General features: G+C 33.1%; 1 long non-coding RNA gene across 1 annotated transcript; it reads right to left on the bottom strand.

Moving 5' to 3' along the window:
• Positions 1 to 6,068: 6,068 nt before the first annotated feature.
• LOC143075462 (uncharacterized) lies at positions 6,069 to 7,253 on the bottom strand. The gene is made up of 2 exons (XR_012978321.1): positions 7,131 to 7,253; positions 6,069 to 6,431 (listed from the first exon to the last, which is right to left on the bottom strand). It is a non-coding gene; the product is annotated as an uncharacterized LOC143075462 (long non-coding RNA).
• Between the last annotated feature and the right edge of the window lie 15,059 nt (positions 7,254 to 22,312).

Raw genomic sequence — 22,312 nt, 5'->3', positions numbered from 1 at the left:
TAAAGAACAAAAAAACAAAGACGAAGAGCATTGGTGATCCAAAATTCGAAAAACATTGTGCCAAACTTAGGCTAAGGTTATCTGCCTTGGATAAGAAAATTCTTAGTATTTAGAATAATTCATACTTTTGCAACCAGTAAATTCATAAACATGACCATGAAATCGTGTCTCAACTGATCTTTAAGAAATCATTTCTCGAATCTTCTGCATCTTCCCGCCTCTTCAAAAGATTTACGAAAGAAGGGACGATTTTGTATGACTATGGTTTGACACATTTGTAGGTTGTTTATACATTCAAACTCGTTCGATAACTCGGATCTGTAATGACGTTTTAGATAATCTATATATTACTGGAAAATTATTAATTCGTGCATTTCGTTAACAAATTACTCTAAACCTTGAATAAATTCTTCCACAGACATAAAGATTTTGTTGGCGAGTTTTGATGTATCTGTAAATATTATTTTTCGAACGGAATAATTAGTTATCAAAGGCACCAGGCTAATAATTTGATACGCCAGACGCATGAGACTCATCTGTGACACAAAAATCAAAATAGTTAGAAAGATAAAAAAAGGATAAAGATGAAGAGCATTGAGTACCAAATATTCCAAAAGGTTGTGCCAAATACTGCTTAGATAATCTAACCATAGGAATCCTCAGTAGTTCAAATAATTCATACGTTTGTAATCAGTTAATTTATAAAAAAAAAACACAATATAATTGTTATTCATGTCAAAAGCGAATAATGGGATGATGATACTCTCTGGGACAAAACACATCTTTATTTTTACGGTGATGTTGTTTGCCAAAGCCCAGAAATAAATATAAAATCATATTAAACTTCTCAATCCTTTACATACACTTATTCTAAAAGGTTACAAATTTAACATGAATTAGACGATTTATCTGACTGTTAAGGTCGTCTTTACAATTTCATTAAGCCGATTACTCACAGAACCGATACCTGTACAACCTTCCTCTGTCGCATTTTATGCCAAGCTTTCAATAACACAGTGTAGATACTATTCTGTACGCTATCCGGAAGTCGCGATTTTCGAAGCGAGAACTTTTAGGATCACATTTTAAATTTGATGGATATACTGAATTAAACGGTAAGTTGATCATCTGTACATTGCTTAATGATTAATTCAACTGACATCGATATTCTCAAATGGGTTAGAGTTAAATTCAGCACATTCTTTATTCGTATCTTTGCCTTAATCAAGAGATTTTCAAGTGCATCACTTAGGAAAATCAGTCGGTTACCCTATACGCAATCTTTTTACTCTCTTAGTGTTCAAATTAACGTAAAAACCAGACTTACTTAACTCAATGAAGTATATTTCAAGTTGTGGTAAAAGTTTCAACCAGATCCTTGAAGCCAAAAATAAGAAAATTACACTTGTTTGAATTTCTCACTGTACGATCAGTCTCGCTTGTATATTTTGAAACTGTATGATCAGTCTTTATTTCACTGTATTCTAGTGGTGATTTCAAAGTTATTTACGATAGATTAGAAGGTGGCATTTTTCTAAATAACACAAATATATTTCAATAAATTCACATCCTGAAAACTTATGAAACATGTTTTAGCTTGATAAGGTGTACTCGACTTGCTACATTAAGTGTAAGGATGTTTAAATGTTGCTAAAATAAGAGGAAGGTTTGTTGTATATATAAGTTTCAGAAATGTCCTCCGTTATACTTAAATTTGCAAAAACACACAGATTTAATTATTATATAAAAATGCTTGTATTTAGACACATTCGAGGCCGTCCTGTAGCCTATAATTGATCACAGTTCCTTCACTTTGTTTTGGATGCAGAGCTATCTCTTTGACACTCAATTGTACACCACTTTGTAAAGCGGGGGTTTATAGTGATAATGAAGTCCGTCTTTCCCGGCGTTTGCCAATTGGACCGGTACAATATGTTTCGTCGATTTGTAAGCGCATCTCCTCATAAACCACTTAATATACATTGGGGGTTCCAGCCATTTTAAATGGAAATGGGTCCAATCTAGGAGAAAAGGGGATTCCAAATATATGTTCCCATACAAATGTATTGGTAGTTAAAAAAGGGTTTCAAACCGCCGGATCCCCTCTTTTTGATCCGTCACTGATATAACTATTAATTAATCTTTCTCGGATTCCTTATCATTTACTGTATTGTGCACCGTCTATTTAGAATTTTGCTAAAAATCTTTTATGGGTTTCTTTATATATGATACGCACTTTAACATTACATTATATGGGGGCACCCATCAGGTATTTCCATTACCTCCTAAACCAATTATGAAAGTTTTCTGAAATTGCTCCATTTTAAATGAATTAATTCATTATGGACCTTCTATTTCGAATTTTTGGTAAACATATTTTTGATGTTTCTATATCTAAAAAACGGACTTTGCCAAAGTCTTATATTGGGCGTACCTATTTTATATCCACAACTTCCTTCAGACACTTGTCATAACGTAATGAATCTTTTCAGAATCTTTATCATTTAATTCAATTGTGCACCTCTCATTTGGATTTTTCGAAAAATCACTGTTCTCTTTCCGTGATAAGGACTTCTCCACTACCTTATTGGGTGGTACCCATTTACTATACGTAACTTTTCTAAACTTTAAATAAGATACGGACTTTAACGTTGCATTATATGGGGGCACTCATTAGGTATTTCCAACACCTCCTAAACCAATTATTAAAAATGTAATAGCTAAACAGATAACTGCAACGATACACTATTACAAGGTCCACATGCGAATCATGTATTGCTTTTTAGGCATTTGATTTTAAATAAGACTGACGGAACAAAAATACATCTTTTTTTGCCGTCTACATAAATCATCAGAAATATATTTGTATTGTCTGGTGAAAGAAATTACACGTTATAGTTCCCTGGACAAATCATAATATCACATAGACACGTATATACCTTTAAATTGCCGTTGTTTTTTTCTTCAAAATCACGACTGGTCATACAGTCAAAAAATCTGAAATCGCTTCTAGAATACAGTCAGTTTTAGACTGATCGTACAGTAATTTATTTTTGGATCCTCAAGGAAAACATATTTTTTTATGGGAAATACGAATATTCTACCTAAATACGATAGGAATATTGAAACAGTATATAGTTAACTGTAAAATGATGCAAATATTTGCAATAAAAGATAATTTGCTTTGTACTACGAGAGCAAAATTGTCCATCGATTTCACTTTTTTCTATCAAGTTGGTGTGATGCACACGTATATTTTATATTCTAATGCATGTTTTTGTTACAGTGACTCCTATTTATGATGATATGCATACCTTTAAGATGTTCAAAGCACTTTATAGATATAGGAGTAAACAAATGTTGAGAAAAGTCACCGTAGGCAAAACCGTCCTGTTAGCCAATTGGAAATCATCGCTTCGAAAATCGCGACTTCCGGATAGCGTACAGAATAGTATCTACACTGTGAATAAGCGAACAGAATATCGGAGAGCATCATCCAATGGTATTTGACCATGTGATCTTAAACGTTAGAAACGGTTATAACAAACATTTGAGGACATTAACAGCCCCTAAAAGTGGAATTTTCTGTTTTCCGTTTTCTTCTCTTCCCTTATCGAGGTTGAAAAATGGTAATGAGTTTCTTTAAGAAAAGCGAGGCTATTTCTCGGAGTTTTACAGGGATGAGAACTGACACGTTTAGTGGAACAACCCCAGGAACTGTCATTGATATAAACGTTGGAGATATCGCCTTTGTTAGAACTAGCTCCACTTATCAAACACTAAAGGATGTATATAGTGACAACAACGTGAAAAGCTCATTTGCCGGATGGAAAGTAGCAGACTTGTAATTTTTATGTAAAAGTAGTAACAACAAAATAGGTCTTATTTCTTATTTCTATTTAACTAGAAAATATGCATGACTTAGCTTTCCTTTTTCACGGGTGTGTGTTGCATTATAGTGTTCTTCATAGTTGTATTAGAAATAAAAAAATAAAAAATCGGATAAAAATTCGGACTATATGAACACTAATTAGAATTAAAAAAAAACGTAATTTGACACAGTGTGTAATCCAGAGAATCAGGAGTTATAAGACACCTCCTATGAAAAAGGAAACACTATATTACGCCAAACGCGCGTTTCGTCTACACTGGACTCTTCCTATGAAAATGGAAACAGTAAACACAAAGGTATGTTTTGGTAATCATACGGATTCAGAGTAATTTTAAAACCACAATCATTCATTTCCAAATATCATCTGTTGAAAATTGTTATTTGAAACATACGTGGTGTCATGAAAAAAGAACTGCATTTGACGAGTGATAAGCTGATATTTAAAACCGATTTATTCTTTGTTGCATATGGTAAAAAAAAATAGAATAAAATAACTTGTACATATTTGTTGAAACCATAGATATAGCAATATGTGGTATGAGTGCCAATGCGACAACCCTCCATCCAAGTCACAATTTATAAAATTAAACCACTATAGGTCAAGGTACGGTCTTCAACACGGATCATTGGCTCACACTGAACAGCAAGCTTTAAAGACCCTACAAATTTTAGTGTAAAACCATTTAAACTGGAAAACCAACTGTCCAATCTATATAAAAAACGAGAAACACTTATGAACCACATCAATCGTATTTACAAACTCTGGCCTGTTAATGATTATATAATAAGTACGACAATGTCACGAATTATCCTTATCAGGGAAACAGTGTACATTTGTGTGGATTTTATATGCTCAATCAACACATTAAATATGGCTACACATGTCCTATATTTACTGTTTGAAAAAGCACTTGTTAATGCAGTGGGATTTCCAGTGACACTAGAACAATAGAAAAGTCACTCTTCTTATGAAAGAGATAGAAAAGGTCTAAGAACAGGAGAGACAATTTACGCATAAAACCCGATATGCATAGGGATGAATATCTCTTAAAACACAAAACCATTATATAACTTTTATACAACCACTATAAATTAAGTATATGTTAAAGCTAAATGTGTTAATATATGATTTTCTAATTGCCAAACATGCTGTTAATTGAACAACCTATTGTTCAACATAGGGGTGTGTAAAAAACTGCCAGATTTGACTGCATATTTTTCTTTTTTTTTTGAAAAAAATATATATCAAACCTTAATAATGTAGCTTTCTGGGTATCCAATTTTTAACGTGTTCCGAAATGTAGTTTCGTCACAAGAATTTTTCAAAGTTGTGTCATTTTGTCTATATCAATGTCGGTAAATTCGTATGATCAAGCACACCGACAAGTATATCGTTGGGACAACTCGATATAATGTAATCAATATACGTGAAAGATTACCTAATGTGAAGTTTATCAAAATCATCATAACATGATTGATCAACACATTATGTTTGAACAACATGAGTCCTACAATATAAGATTTAAAGGTGCATATCATTTACATTCAACGTTTTTATTGGATTTATTTTTACTACAATGTAACCTCGAGGTTCAACGTTGATAGTAAAAAAAAATCCCAGAAATTTTTTGAATGATATTGTAAATGATATGAACCTTCGAATTCTTATAACATCGGAATAGAAAATATGTGATCCGAATTAACCATGCACGTGTGCTACAGAAGATTATGAACTTTTATGATGAAGAGGGGGTAAGGGTTTTTCTTAAACAATATTATGATCCCAAATTTGATGAATTTTGTTGGCAATACTTTAATATACACACTACATATAGCAAAGTATATATTAAATCTCAATGTATTATAATTAGGAAAAATGTTTGACTCGGTAAAAAAAAATCTTCCCCCTCCCCCCGTATTGCATGTAATGGTTTAAACCTAAAGGATTCGCACTAACTGCCTAAAAGGGGTCCGCTCCAGTCTTGAATCAGTGATTTTGTTTATCATAAACAAAATATTGTCTCACACTGAAAGGGTCAGCCGGGCAACATGCACAGCCCGGACTGTCAAAACAACTAAGATTTACAAAAACGATTACAAACAAAAACCATCAGTTGGACAATCTTACTGGAATCTGATTATCTCTACTGATAAATAATGCAAAACTAATGACACATTTAAGTTTTGGAATGATTTTATTCACAAAGAATGTTTCTCATTGGTATACATTTCTATGCTCTTGTCTTTTCAGAGTTTATATTGGAAATTAAAAATTGCTGCATGATAGACACTAGCTCCACATTCCTATGCATATGATTTTATATGTACGAGAATCATTCCATAAAATATCCGTTTGATATCCTTTCAATGCATGACACTGTCTAGTGGTTTTTCTGCCACAATTACAAGGAAAACCTGGCTAAACTTGTGCTAAATCAAACACTTGAATCTTACATCGCTATTGATGTTAAGCAATTATTTAAAGGGCCATCCGGAACTGTTGGGTTTTATGACAGTCTTCCTTCCATACACACCATCGCTGCAAAAATAATTTGAACATTCAATTAGATGATTATAATATTATTTGGCAATCCAAAGAGAACCTGAAAACATCAGACCACAATAAACAGAGACCCCAAAAAAAGCCAATTTTACTTTACAATGAAATTGAAAAAGTAGTTAGTTACATGTCAAATAATCTTTTGGCTGTCGACAAAAAATAAATAAAATCTAAATTTCGTAGCATTTTACCACACCACCCCCTTTTTTTAACTGAATTTGTTCAAGGTATGGTGGTTTTACCCCTTTTCAGATTTCAGTATGTCATGTTGTATATCTTTTATAAATTAGATGAATTTCTACGATATTCTTTATCATTTGACAAAATACTATGCATCTGAATTAAATTGTTTACTATTTGAAAAAGCGCGCCTTCTTTTACTTTAATTTACTTCCCTTTATTTCACATAGCAACAAATATTAAAAACTGCCACATTTGCACATTTGACTACATATCAATTTTTTTTCCCAAAAAAAATATATGTCAAGCAGCATAATTAACTTTACAAATTGGGAGAAAATCAAGATGTTCCGACTATAGGTTAGTATTAAAAAAAATAATGAAAGGTTGGCATGATTCCAGGTTTGAACCCTGACAACACTTAAAATCGAAAATTCACTTATTTACCTATCATATGAAGATACGATGATGTGATAAACTTAACAATTAATAATTTACCTGGTGCATTATCATATTCACATTACGTTGACACGTCTCAGTTCGTCTGTGTTAGCTCATTTCAAGCTCGTAAACAATGTACACCATTTTCCGCTGTTCTTTACCGATTACCTCTAGTCAGAAGAGCCCCCTGTTTACAGGGGCGATAATACTTTGTCACCGGTTCACGCACTGTAATGTAGCTTTAACCAAATCGGAAAATATCGATTTATATTCTGAAATTTTGCAAATTCACAAAACGATGAACTCGCAAGGAATTGTAATGAAAGCGCAAGGAATTGAAATGAAAGCGCAAGGAATTGAAATATCTCATTTAAAAGACACGGTTAAGAATCAGCAAACAGAAATGGAAAGACTTAATGCTATCATAACACATCTGCAAACAGTAAACAAAGAAATGAATGTTAGAGCTATCCAAACTGATCATGATAGCATGTTATATAATAACGGAAGTAAACCGGAAAAACATGTGAAAAGTTTGCCAGCAGGGGACGAAGGACATCATGATGAGATTGAGAAGGAAAAACCAAGAGGTAAATCTAATATTTGTATTCGCTCCAAAAAAACAAAACATTATGAGAAGAGATTTGTGTTTGTAACTTAACAATGTTCAAGTTATAAAACAAAAACACATCGCTTTGTCTTAAACTGTTAATTGCTATTTCTAAAATTTTCGTCATTTAATCACAACCTTTGAAAATCCCGCTATAACAATTCATAGATTTGGAACCCGATATAATTTCGATGTAACCGCGAACTTCAAACTTAGTGACATCATTTAAATGAAACTTTCGGGAAATAATGATCATAGGAGAACATGTTCGTTACTCCTATGGTGCACAGAAATAAAAACAATTAACTTAAATTAAGACGTTTGGAATTTTTTACATAAAAATCATATACGGGTTTGAAATAACAAAAGCAACACGATGGCTGCAACATGTGGATCTGGAGTTGCTTACACCTCTGGACCACCTGTCTTTAGTTTTCTGTGTTGTGTTTTGTGAACAATTGTTTATATGTTACTTAGTACACATGTTCCTTATGATATGATCTATATAATTTTAATGCCAAATTAGAGTTTTTATCCCAATTACACGGTCCACTGAACATAGAAATTGATAGTGCGAGTGGGGCATTCGTGCACTGGGGACACATTCTTGTTTTTTTTATATAAATTAGACGGTTGGATTTTCCGTTTGCATGGTTTTTCAAAAGCACGTTTGGGGGGTCCTTGATAGCTTGCTGTTTGGTGTGATTCAAGGCTCCGTGTTGAAGACCGTATCTTCACTTATAATGGTTTATTTTAATAAATTATGATTTGGATGGAGAGTTGTCTCATTGGCACACATCTACTTAATGTTGAAGGTGACAATTCAGTTTTCAAATATCTGCAGACGCATTCAAAATTTTCAGTAGACCATGTTTAAGTTTAAAGTTGTAAGTTCTAATATCGATTTAAAAAAAATAATGTGGTGAAATTACGATTTTTGAAATATCATAAATTCCTGGGATGTTTTTCGTGTTTGTCATAAATCAATAGTTGTGAAATTAACACTTTTTTATAAACTTTGATATGTCAGACTAATTCGTCAATCATTGACCTTGGTACAGTGTATTTTTTATCATCATATATGGAAATTATATTGCCTTGTATCGTTCCTTTTGTTGACTAGCTATATGTTAGATGTGACAGTGTGTCAGGACTGTTTTTATGTGTGAGTTTTGTTCTTTTTCTTGTGTATATTCGTAATTAATACATTACTTTAATAAATTTTCTGTAAGACGACTTTTGACAGAAAATGGTCCTGTACAATCTTCCTCAGTTGTATTTTACGCCCAGCTTACTACAAGTGAAAACAAATGTGGGAAAGCATCATCTAATAGACTTTGATCATGTGACCTTAAATGTTTGTAATGGATATAACAAACATTCTGGGACATTTACAGCTCCTAAAAGTGGAATCTACGTTTTCACCTTCACTCTCTATCCGAATCGAGGCGGCAGCATGGCAGTGAATATTTTCAAGAACAGTGAAGTAATTGCTCAGGTTTATACAGAGATGAAAACTGGCATTTTCAGTGCATCAACCCCAGTTGCTGTCATTGATATGAATGTTGGAGATATCGCTTTTGTGAGAACAAGGTCCACTTATCAACCGCACGGGGATGTATTTAGTAATGTTAACGTCAAAAGTTCATTTGCTGGATGGAAAATAGCAGATTTGTAATTGTTTTTAAAGATCACAAATATTTAAAGCCTTATGTTTATTTACTTGATACAACAAATTAAACAACTTAACGTTCTTATTTTACGAGTTGATGTTGTGTAATAATTTTCTGAATAGGTGGATTGAAATCAGTGTTTAGATTTTAAAGACTGTTGAATAAATATACACAAATTAAATCTTACATGAGAAAATTTGGAAACAATATGTAAACTCCCAAATCGGTAAATATTAGCCTCGTCTCCAAAATCTGTAAACATTAGACTCATCTCCCAAAATCGGTAAACATTATACTCGTCTCCCAATTTACCTACATTGTATATATTCTCATGATACTCCCAGCTTTGGGCGTGATGGACTCACTTAAAACATACAAATGTTACTTTCTGTCGTTGATCTGAAAATTGTGAATACTTATCGAGCTCTAAAACATAGATACTGTCGAGTTTGATTTCATAATCAAACTTATTGAAACCCGTTTGGAGTGCTTTGTCTAATTTTTGTTTTTAATTTCCCTTTCAAAGTCAGCGTTCGCTTTTTGCAATTGGTTGCAAAGGGTTTCGCCAGTGTGTTGTAGTTTTACAATATACTGTTTTGACAGGCAAATAGGTAACAGCTGCCATTTCAAAAACTGGTTCAATCCCACCACATATTTTCTTTTAGGAAGTCAAGATAGGTCTTAGTCGTTGCTGTTTTTCTTTATTTTCTGTTAGGTGCAACCAATTGTTTCTTTTGGAAAAACGTACTTCTGGAAACACATTATACAAATCTGATTATATAACAGAAAGTGCAAGAGTGAAGTTTTAGACTTTAATAGTCTGATATCCAAACCACTGTGGGTGAAATAAAATCATATAATAGGTGATTTTCTTCAGAAATAGTTTTTTTTCTCTGAAATACATGTGTTACAAAACATTTCTTTTCTACATAAATGTATATGAAATGATAAATTAATTCATATTTTAAAATACCTGAATATGCATAAATATTTGCATCATATTCAATTTTTTTTCAGCGTGTTTCCTTTTTTTTTTGATAGCACTGCTAGAAGTAGACACTCTTGTTAATTCATATCAAATGTTTCCAAAGAAAAAAACTATAAAGATTCTACAATAAAATCTAGCCTGTTGATGATTCGATAACACGTTCGACAATGTCACGAATTTTCCTTATCAGGAAACAGTGTGTGTGAAATTTTCCATCACAACATACAATATGGCTACAAACGTTTTAGTTTTACTGTTTGCAGAAGCATTTGTAATTTTAGCTATAGCCAAATCGGAAAATATCGATCTATATTCTGAAATTTTACAAATTCACAAAACGATGAAAGAGCAAGGTATTGAAATCTCTCATTTAAAAGACACGGTTAAGAATCAGCAAACAGAAATTGAAAGACTCAATGCTATCATAACAAATCTGCAAACAGTAAACAAAGAAATTAATATTGGATCTGTCCAGACAATACATGACAGCACATCATATGACAACGGAAGTGAGCCTGAATTATATGTCCAAAGTTTGTCGCTAGGGGACTCAGAACATGATGATGAGATTGAGGAGGAACAACCAAGAGGTAAATCTAATATTTGTAGTCACTTCGAGAGCACTTTTGTTCTTGAAAAAAAAACCCGAATAAAGTAGACATTTTATATAAGTAATAGACCTTTATTCAAGTTATATAACGACAAAACAGCGCCGTGTTTAATATTCTAATTTTTTGTCATGTATTCATAATGTTTTTGTCAAGATATCAATTCAGACTTTTAAAACTAATTAAATTCCGATAAAAACGTTAACTAAAAAACCAAGTGGCATCGTTACAATCAATACCCCGGGGTAGACTGCATATATTGAAATCAAAATTTTGCCTGCGAGTAATTGGGTGCAAAATAAAGGCAGCAATAGTATACCGCTGTTCGAAAGTCATAAATCATGCAACAAAGGGATAAGAAAGTAAGACGCATAAGACTGATGTATATTATTTACTTTTTAAACACTGAGTATTCATTTTCTGTATCTATTTATTTTCAGTAAGCCGACTTTTGACAGAAAATGTTCCTGTACAATCCTCTTCTGTTGCATTTTACGCCCAGCTTACTACAAGTGAAACAAATGTGGGAAAGCACCATCCAATAGTATTTGATCATGTGAACTTAAATGTTGGTAATGGATATAACAAACATTCGGGGACTTTTACAGCTCCTAAAAGTGGAATATACGTTTTCACCTTCACTCTCTATCCAAATCGAGGTAGCTGGATGGCAGTGAATATTTTCAAGAACAGTGAAGTTATTGCTCAGGTTTATACAGAGATGGGATCTGGTATGTTTAGTGCAACAACACCAGTACCTGTCGTTGATATGAATGTTGGAGATATCGCTCATGTTAGAACCAGTTCCACTTATCAACCACATGGAGATGTTTTTAGTGATGTTAACGTAAAAAGTTCCTTTGCTGGATGGAAAATAGCAGACTTGTAATGTTTATGTAAAAGTAGTTACAATAGAATAGACCTTATTTGTTACTTCCTTTTTCCTTGAAAATATGAACGAGTTAGCTGTCTTTGTTCGAGGTTTGGTAATGCATTTTCTTCAAAGTTGCATTAGATATGCAAATTTTAAAAATCGGATATGTATTCGGACTATATTAACACGAATCAAAATCTTATAATAAAAACATAATTTAAAAAAAAGTTTGAATGCCGGAGATTAGGAAAAATTAGACACTTCCTATGATAAAGGGAAAAAAACGATGCTTAGGTCATTTAAAGGATTCAGAGTCATTTTGAAACCACAATCATTCATTTGCAAATATGATCTGTTGAAAATTGTAATTTGAATAAAATTGAGAATGGAAATGGGGAATGTGCCAAAGAGACAACAACCCTACCAAACAAAAAACAACAGCAGAGGGTCACCAACAGGTCTTCAATTTAGCGAGGAATTCCCGCACCCGGAGGCGTCCCTCAGCTGGCCCCTAAACAAATATATACTAGTCCAGTGATAATGAACGCCATACTAATTTCCAAATTGTACACAAGAAACTAAAATTAAAATAATACAAGACTAACAAAGGCCAGAGGCTCCTGACTTGGGACAGGCGCAAAAATGCGGCGGGGTTAAACATGTTTGTGAGATCTCAACCCTCCCCCTATACCTCTAACCAATGTAGAAAAGTAAACGCATAACAATACATACATGTTGTCATTAAAAGAACTGCATTTGACGATTGCGTAGGTGATATTTGAAACAGATTTAGTCTTGTTGCATATGGTAAAAAAATAAATAATTAAAAATGCATATTCAATCCATGCACGCTACAAGTTCCTAAATTGCTGTTGTTTAAACGTCAAAGTGTTATTACGATTTTAAGCTGATATTTGAAACATTATATACTTTTTTGCATATTAAAAAAATGAAGAATAAAGTCTTGTACATACAATTCCTATCCGTGCACACATTTGAGAGTGTTTAACAAAGTCCTTGTATTGATGTTGTGGACACTTAAAGATAAACAAGATAAAGACAACGTCTTTTTGTGATTATGATGATTCAAATGTGGTATTATAGATTATATAGATTACCTTACCCGTATTTGGCACAACGTTTTTTCAATTTTGAATCATCAATGTTTTCAACTTTGTACTTGTTTGGTGGACGTTTCGTCCCCGAGGGTATCAGCAGCCCAGTAGTCAACACTTCGGTGTTGACAAGAATATCAAAAATGTGGTCATTTTTATAAATTTTACAAAACTTTCAATTTTTCGAAAAACTAAGGATTTTCTTATCCCAGGGATAGATTATATTGGCTGTATTTGGCACAACTTTTTTGGAATTTTGGATCATCAAAGCTATTCAACTTTGTACTTGTTTTGCTTTAAAAATATTTTGATATGAGCGTCACTGATGAGTCTTATGTAGACGAAACGCTTTTGTCTGGCGTACTATATAATAATTATGGTACCTTTGATTACTAATATTCGCATGAAACTGCTCTGGGTAATGGGGAATATATATGTTTACCTTCACGCTCTTTCCAAATCGAGGTGGCGCCATGTCAGTGAATACATTCAAGAATAGTGAAGTGATTTCACAGATTTATACACAGATGAGAAATGACATGTTTAGTGCAACAACCCCTGTAGCTGTAATTGATATTAATGTTGGAGATACTGCATTTGTTAGAACCAGTTCCACTAATCCATCAAATGGGGTATATAGCGATGTTAACGTAAAAAGTTCATTTGCTGGATGGAAAATAGCAGGCTCGTGATTTTCTTTTATAAAGAAGTAAAAAATGCTTACGGCTTTATGGTTCTTTTTTATACTACAAACGATTAACTCATATTTCACTAGTTGATATTGCATAATCATTTCTTTGATAGATATAAGAAGACGGGGTATGATGGCCAATGTCAAGTCACCCCAAGTTGTAAAAATTAATCATTATAGTTCAAAGTACGGTCTTTAGCAAGCTATTTAGGGCCCCCAAATTAAAAAGTGTAAAATCATTCAAACATGAAAACAACGGTCTAATATATATTAAAAAAAACGAGAAACACTTATGAACCACGTCAACAGATGACAAATAAAGGCAACAGTAGTATACCGCTGTTCAAAAGTCATAAGTCGATTGAAACGAAACAAATTCGGTTTACAGACTTAACTACAAGATGAAAACAACGAAACAACAAAAACACTATAGTGCAACAAAAGACCAATGACGAATGCAACATACATAGAAACGAAGTTTAAGATCACAACTTCGATAATTTTGACTTGGTCCCATTGAACACAAATAGTGGGTTGAACCTGGTTTTTGACTAGTAAAACCTCGCGCTTTATGGCATTGTTAAATATACCGCTAAATAACAAAGGGGGACGAAAGATACCAGAGGGACAGTCAAACTCATAAATCGAAAATAAACTGACAACGCGTAGTTAAAAATGAAAGAAGACAAACAGACAAACAATAGAACACATGACACAACATATAAAACTAAAGAATAAGCAATACGAATCCCAACAAATACTCGGGGTGGTCTCAGGTGTTCCGGAAGGGTAAGCAGATCCTGCTACACATGTGGCAACCGTCGTGTTGCTTTATTTATACCAAATCCGGTAAATAGTCTAATTCGGTAGGTCACATTCGTGAAAGTGAAGGGGATTGTAGTAACGACGTAAGGAACATATCCGATATCATTTGTGAAACGGTTATTCCATAATGGTCAACCAACTCTTGATGGCGTCCGTAAAATTTACGGAAGGATGATTTCAGCTTCACCATTTGGAATTCTTACTTCCTTGTGAGCAGCAACTCTCTATCAAGAAAATCATGATAGGAAATGAAAGCACGGGAATATCGTATCAATTGGGAGCTATATACCCCGTATGCAGGTGCTGCTGGAAGGTTGCTACTTAGAAATGGAAAGTTCACAATTGGACAGCTTAAATCATCTCTTTGGTCGTAAAGTTTTGTTAACATTTTTACCTGATTGCATAGTTTGGCTTCAATATTGATTCACTTATAGGGTCTTTGCATCGGAAATAAACACAATTATTCTAAAACCAGTTATTGGCATAATACGGGTTATGTATGTTCTTCTCATATTTTATGATGGTATAATACTTAACCCTTAACGGGAGGGATTGAGCTTGATATTCATATGATGAAGACATAATCTTTCAATCAGTTTAATTGAGGTCTTGAGCTGGCATGTCAGTAACTGCTAGTAGTCCTTTGTTAATTAATGTATCATTGTCATTTTGTTAAGTTTCCTTCGTTACCTATACTGACATCGGACGCGGACATTTTTTGAGTTTTACTGGCCTTTGTTAGTCTTGTATGATTTTTAATTTTTGTTTCTTATGTTTATTTCGGAGTTTAATATGACGTGCATTTTCCATGAACTTGTAAACATTTTTGTTTAGGGGCCAGCTAAAGAACGTCTCCGTGTGCGGGAGTTTCTCGCTGCATTGAAGACCCATTTGCTGCCTTCACCTGCTCTTTGGTCGGGTTGTTTTCTCTTTGATACATTCCCTATTTCAATTTTCAATTTTATTACATAACAGAAATGCAACACAAATAAATGCAGAACTCTCAGGACAGAAAAACACACAAATAGATAATACAATAGTACATTTCGATATATGAACCACAAAATAACAAAAGATGCTTAAAACTAATTTAGGACAGTACACAAAATAGCACACTTGTAATAGAATTACGAACTATGACACACGAATGTATCAACGCCACAAAAAGTGACGTCACAGATAAATTTAAAAAAAATGATAATCAAGATTAAGGTTGTAATTATATTATTTGTTGTATCTTGGTAACATTTACAAAAGTATTGATATAGAATTGTAAGTAATTGTGCCACAAACTTTATTATTTTACTATGTCGGCCTATTTTCCAAATAAATCTGTGTAAAACAAATAAATCATGTGCACCTAGTTGCTTAAAACTAAAATCTGGGTGATTGGTTGTCTTTACTTTAACAAACGGATAGGTTATGAAAAAAAAATCAATAACAACTACAAACGATAAGACTTAAAACAATATTCGATCAGAATTACAAATAAACATCAGAACTAAAAACATGAACGCTGGATAAACAAATACAGAATCACGTCTTATAGCAATACGACCTCACACTCAGCAAAAAAGTCATATTCAGGAATAGGTCACGTGTAGTACTTACAAGACCAGACGACGTAAATAGTAAACCACTGGATTACCGACTGTCTGTTGAAATATCAATCCTCCTAACTCATCAAATATAGTGTCGATCAAAAAGTCCAGCATTTCGATAATATCACCTTCAGTATATTTTCTGGTAGAAAAACACTGAACATCAGGTTCCGGACTAGGGACAAGTGCAAACAAATGAAGTGGGTTAAAACGTTTTAATGGATACCAACCTTCACCCTTTACCGAAAACAATACTGTTACATCACAACATAGAAAGACACACTATGAAATATTAATTGAAATGGCTTGACTCAATCAAAAGACCTATTAACAAAAGTGAGCATACACGAATAAATGTGATCTATGACACAATGTAAATACAAAATGATAATAATAAAATAAGGGGTGAGATGTTAAATAATATCATAACCTTGGACAAAATACCGCCAAATAAAATACGGTACACAGGTAAATACAAATAATTTTGTTTTAAGGTATAAAGTCATGGAGTACGATAATATTTTTTACAAAATAAATAATTTTGTTGTTCATAGTACGAGAACAGAAGTCAAAATTTACAGTCATACCAAACACTTACCAAAGCTGGTATACATTAAAAAAAAGGAATTTCAATCTTTCCAAATAAAATTATTAAAAAAAGTATTATGTGTGAGCTGGTAAATTCGGAAAAACCGAACTCTTCCTACGATGAAGATAGTATTTTTGAAAAAATGATGATCATTATGCGGACCAAGAGTCATTTTGCAACCACAACTATTCACTATAAAAAATATGATCTGTTGGACTTCTAGTTTTTATTTGAAATATGCATGTTTTCATTAATTGAATTGCATTTGATCCTAGATTACTTGATATTTGAAACAAATTTAATCTGTGTTGCATATTGAAATTACTGACGCAAAAATCGTGCACAGACAACATTCTATCCATACACTCTTTTTGCGAGTGTTCAACAAAGTCATAGTTCTGCGCTCTATAACATTTCCGAGATAAAGATGGTGTCTATCTGTGATTATAGCTATTCAAGGTCAATAAATTAAATGTTAACTATTAATCGAATTTTCTTTTTTTTCAAACAATTGTACAGAGAGATAGTCTCCATCTTCATACAGTTATGTGCTTTTTTAGGATGTAATCACATGAAACTATCTTAACAGAGTCATGAAGAAGAACGATTAATATCAGCATTCTTGACTCTCACCATAACAAATTGGTTGAATCGATATGATTTGTTTGTGTGTAAAGTTACTAGCGAAAAAGTAAAACTACAAAAATACTGAACTGCGAGGAAAATTCAAAACGGAAAGTCCCTAGTCAAATGGCAAAATCAAAGCGACAAGATTTTGTGGCTTATACCTTAAGATATAGAAGAAAATATCGTGAGAAAATAATCGCCTTTTTCTGGTTTTTTTTTCAATTATTCCATGAAATGAAAACCCAGTAGATTAAAATCATTTTTGGAGTTAATTGGTTGAACATTTCATGGGGCATCCAAATGAAAAAACGAACTAGTTCATCATTTGTTAAGTTCTGTTCTACAAATCGGTCAATTTTGGTATTCTGATTTGTTATTTCTTCGTACAATGTAGTACACAAAGACAAATTGATTGTGAATTAGAAGTATGATTTTAAAAGATAACGCTAAACCATTGTTATATAATGTTCATAACTATGTCAAAGATAATATTTTTATCGTCTAGATATTGTGTAGAATTCGATTGATATAGACATCATGGATTTGAACGTCCTCTGCTTAATATTTGCACAGGTTTTCGTGACATGTGTGTTTGCGATTTCAGAAAACAGCGATGTACATTCCAAAATTCTTCTCATTGAGAAAACAATTGAAGCTCAAGGGATTGAAATAGCAGGTCTGAGAGGAACGGTTAAAATTCAGCAAATAGAAATAAACAGACTGAACGAAATGGTCACAAATTTGCAGGAAGTGAATAAACATAATAAAGAAATTCAAATTGGTGCTTTTCAAACTAACAAAAATAATTTGGAAACTAAAAACGGAGGTAAAGTGGACTTAAATGTGACCGATTCTCCACAAGATGCCAAAGGATATACTGGTATTGACAATAATTTAGATGACAAACCTAGGGGTAAGTTATGCATACATTTAGACGCTGTGATTGTTCGTTTCTGAGGGCTGTTCATGTTGTTTTTGATAACAATAACAATATGATCATGGTGTTGTCTTTTTTTCGCGTGCTTTGTTTTTGATTTCCTTTTATCAAATAAATGAAAATAAATGATAAATGATAATCTCTCAATATGGCACTTTTTGTGGAGTCCTGTGCTCTCGTTAATGAAAGATGTTCGTTGTTATTCTGTGGTTGACACGTTACTAATATACTATTATATAATTTATTTATGCTTTTTTCTGTACTGACTGTTCTTGGGTTTGTTTGTAATGTATCCCTATCACTGAGTGATTTCTTTTAGCAATATTGTTTTTAAAATTGCCTTATAAGGAGATTTTCCTAGTCATAAAACAAGGTTCAACCCACAAAGTGTTTCTTAAAATACCCTGTATCAAGTCAAGAATATGGCAGGTATTGTTATGCGTTTGCTTTTCTACATTGGTTAGAGGTATAGGGGGAGGGTTGAGATCCCACAAACATGTTTAACCTCGCCGCATTTTTGCGCCTGTCCCAAGTCAGGAGCCTCTGGCCTTTGTTAGTCTTGTATTATTTTAATTTTAGTTTCTTGTGTATAATTTGGAAATTAGTATGGCGTTCATTATCACTGGACTAGTATATATTTGTTTAGGGGCCAGCTGAAGGACGCCTCCGGGTGCGGGAATTTCTCGCTACATTGAAGACCTGTTAGTGACCCTCTGCTGTTGTTTTTTATTTGGTCGGGTTGTTGTCTCTTTGACACATTCCCCATTTCCATTCTCAATTTTATTATCAAATAGTCCGTTTCTATGTATATTGGCGTTTGTTTTGTTGAACTTTGGAGTTTCTGTTGTCCAAGTGTTTTCATCTTATAGTTGATATGTTTCCCTCGGTTTAAATTTGTAACCTGGAGCTGTTTTTCTCTCAATCGATTTATGACTTTTGAACAGCATTGTTTTCGGAATGAATGTATATATTCAAATCTTAGATCTAAAATGTATTCATTCGTCATGAAATCTCCTTTTTTGAAATATGTTCAAAACAAATAAACAGACAAGTCGACAGGAAGAGGATCTCGAGTCCAACAAGATATATGTTTTTAATGATTAAATTCAAATTATTCGATTTATTCTTAAATTACAATTTCATCTCGACCTTAAAATGTAAAATATTTGTTTAAAGTAGGGATGTCAACGAGTACTCTAGTATTCGAGTATCGCTCTGTAGTACCGGATACTGATTACCAAAATGATACTCGACTAATCAGTTTCTTGTTGGAATTTTGTTGCCATTTTAAGAAAAAAATAAAAAAGAATTCGATTCGTAAATCTTTACCTAGATTACATCCCTACTTTAAAGTCTAAGTAACTTTAAAACCATCCCTAGAAACTTCTGCATAAAACCGTAACTTCTTCAAGAAACCTTCTCACGAATCTTTTGCATTTAACAGTGTCTCGGTACTTCTGTTTCAAACCGTCTCCCTTCACTTCAGTATGATTTCGTCCCTCAACCTTTCTGCATAGAGGTCGAATAGACGTTCTGTATTTAAGGAACAACTGTCTATGGAGAAATAACATACAAAAATGTGGTGCACACTGAATAACGCGCGTATCGGGTTATTCAACAGTGTGCACCACATTATTTATGTTGTTTCGAATAGACTGACAAAATTTTACAGTTATTTCTTATAATTTGATTCTAAATTCCTTTTTAAACCGGCGTAAATCATGAAAAAACGTTGATGACGTCAGCCAATCAGAAGACGCGTTACATCCTAAATTGAATTATTAAAGCATAATTACAAAACAAATGTGTGGATAATCAATCAAATGAGAAAAAGAAGAATACTTACACATAACATCGCAAACACAGTAAGGCTAAGATTGCAAGTGAAAGAACGTATCAAATTAACTGACTGCTTATTCCTCTTACACATGCTTCATCAAATAGAATTATCTAAATGTACTGCTGAATTTACCCAAAAGGAAATTACTTTGAATAAATCAAACATTAACAGCAATAACCTTACTTTCATAGATTTACTTATTTCATTTTTTAAAGGAAAAACTCTACACACACATTTTCTACAGAAGACAATTTTCCTTCCCTATTGCTAATTTTACTTTTTTGGGGGAACGCTGACGGTACCGTCTCACGGTGTTTATATATCCCAACTCTTTCGCTATTTCCGTTTCTGTAGTGACGTTTCGGATTGTATATATTGATTCCGATTTCAGTAGACTAAAACCATACTAAATAGTATTGTTATACACATATGAACTTTCATGGAACTACAATTTGTCGAAACCTATACTTTGGCGTTGCACAAGGTCATGTGTTTCTCTCACTGCATTAAATTCAATGGATGTTTATATGTGTACCGATATATGTATATATCCACATATATATTTTAGTCCAATTAGATACATGATTTTTTCATTTGTTTGCTTTAACTTTGAACTAGCTGTCAGTAACTATGCATGGGTACTCTTTGGAATACATAAATACCCTACCACGTCCGGTCTGTTTTGTTAATAAATGGTTTCTGCTTCTATCGATCTGATGAGTTTAAAGCCCTTTTTCAGTTGTTTTGTGTTCTTTATTCTATGTTTTTTTCTGTAGCACCACTTCCCTAGATTAGGGGAGAGTGGAGCACCCACAAGCATGTTTAACCCCGCCATATTATGTATGTGCATGTCCCAAGTGAGGAGCCTGTAGTTCACTACGATTCACTACTATATAACTACTTGGATCCACTTCCACTGAACTTCGGTGGATAGTTGTCTCATTGGCAATCATACCACTTCTCTTTATTTTTGTTTTGTATTAACTTTAGAAAAATATCTCATTCCGAGTATTGATGCGTATTTAGATTGCTTCATATTTCCTTTTTGATGTTTGTTGAGATCTATCAAAATGTTATTTTAATTTCAGTCAGCCGACTACTAACAGATTCTGTACCTGTACTACCTTCCTCTGTAGCATTTTATGTGCAGCTGTCAACAAGCGAACAAAATATTGGAAAGCACCATCCAATAGTATTTGATCATGTGATCTTAAACGTTGGAACCGGTTATAACAAACATTCGGGGACATTTACAGCTCCAACAAGTGGAATATACGTTTTCACTTTCACTCTCTTCCCAAGTCGAGGCGGCAGCATGGCAGTAAATATCTTCAGGAACAGTGAAGTAATTGCTCAGAGTTATACACAGATGAGAACTGACACGTTTAGTGCTACAACTCCAATAGCTGTCATTGATATGAACGTTGGAGATATCGTTTTTGTTAGATCCAGTTCCACTTATCAACCACATGGGGACGTGTATAGCGACGTTAACTTAAAAAGTTCATTTGCGGGATGGAAAATAGCAGAGCTTTAATTTGTAATAAAGTGGGCACTTATGATTGAAGCTATTGTGTTGGTTTTTTTTTTTTTTTTTAACTTAAAACGACAAAACTTTGAACAAACAACCATTTTTATATATTTCACGGGTTGATGTTGAACTATAATTATCTAAATAGTTGCATATGAAATAGTTCGAAAATAAAAACTAATATAAGCTAAATGAACACGAGCTAAAATAGTGTATCTAGAAAAATTATGAAAACAGTGTGTTAACTGATTGAGTGTGAAAAATAAAGTTATTTCTATAAATGAATGATTTTGATTGGTGTTTAACACCACATTCAGCTTTATTTGTTTATTTCTGCCCGACAGTTCAAATAGATGCAGGAAATAGTAGAGAACCAACGACCATCGGCAGACAGAAACACTGATTATCATTTAGATCGAAAACAAACAATCTGTCACGTGCCGTATTCGAAATCACAACCTAAGAGTTTAAAGACTAGTGATACAGTTTTTTACTACTTAGACCAGTTAGTCATCGAGGCCCTGTTTCTTTCAAAAACTAAGATAACAGAAGCAATACGAAGAATACTTCGGTAACTACACGGATTAAAACCATTTAAAAATTCAATCATTCCTTTTAAAATGGTGTGCTGAACTATGGTTTTCGCAATATACATGGTCGTAATGGATTCCTTGTTTTTTAAAACCTGTAAAAGAACTGTATTTTTTTACAGTTTCAGAGGCTTAAAACT

The sequence above is a fragment of the Mytilus galloprovincialis genome, chromosome 5 (genome assembly GCF_965363235.1).
Source record: "Mytilus galloprovincialis chromosome 5, xbMytGall1.hap1.1, whole genome shotgun sequence".
In the NCBI taxonomy this organism is placed as follows: Eukaryota; Metazoa; Mollusca; class Bivalvia; order Mytilida; family Mytilidae; genus Mytilus; species Mytilus galloprovincialis.
Note: the sequence above shows the minus strand (reverse complement) of the source record. Positions and strands in the feature narration are given on the sequence as shown.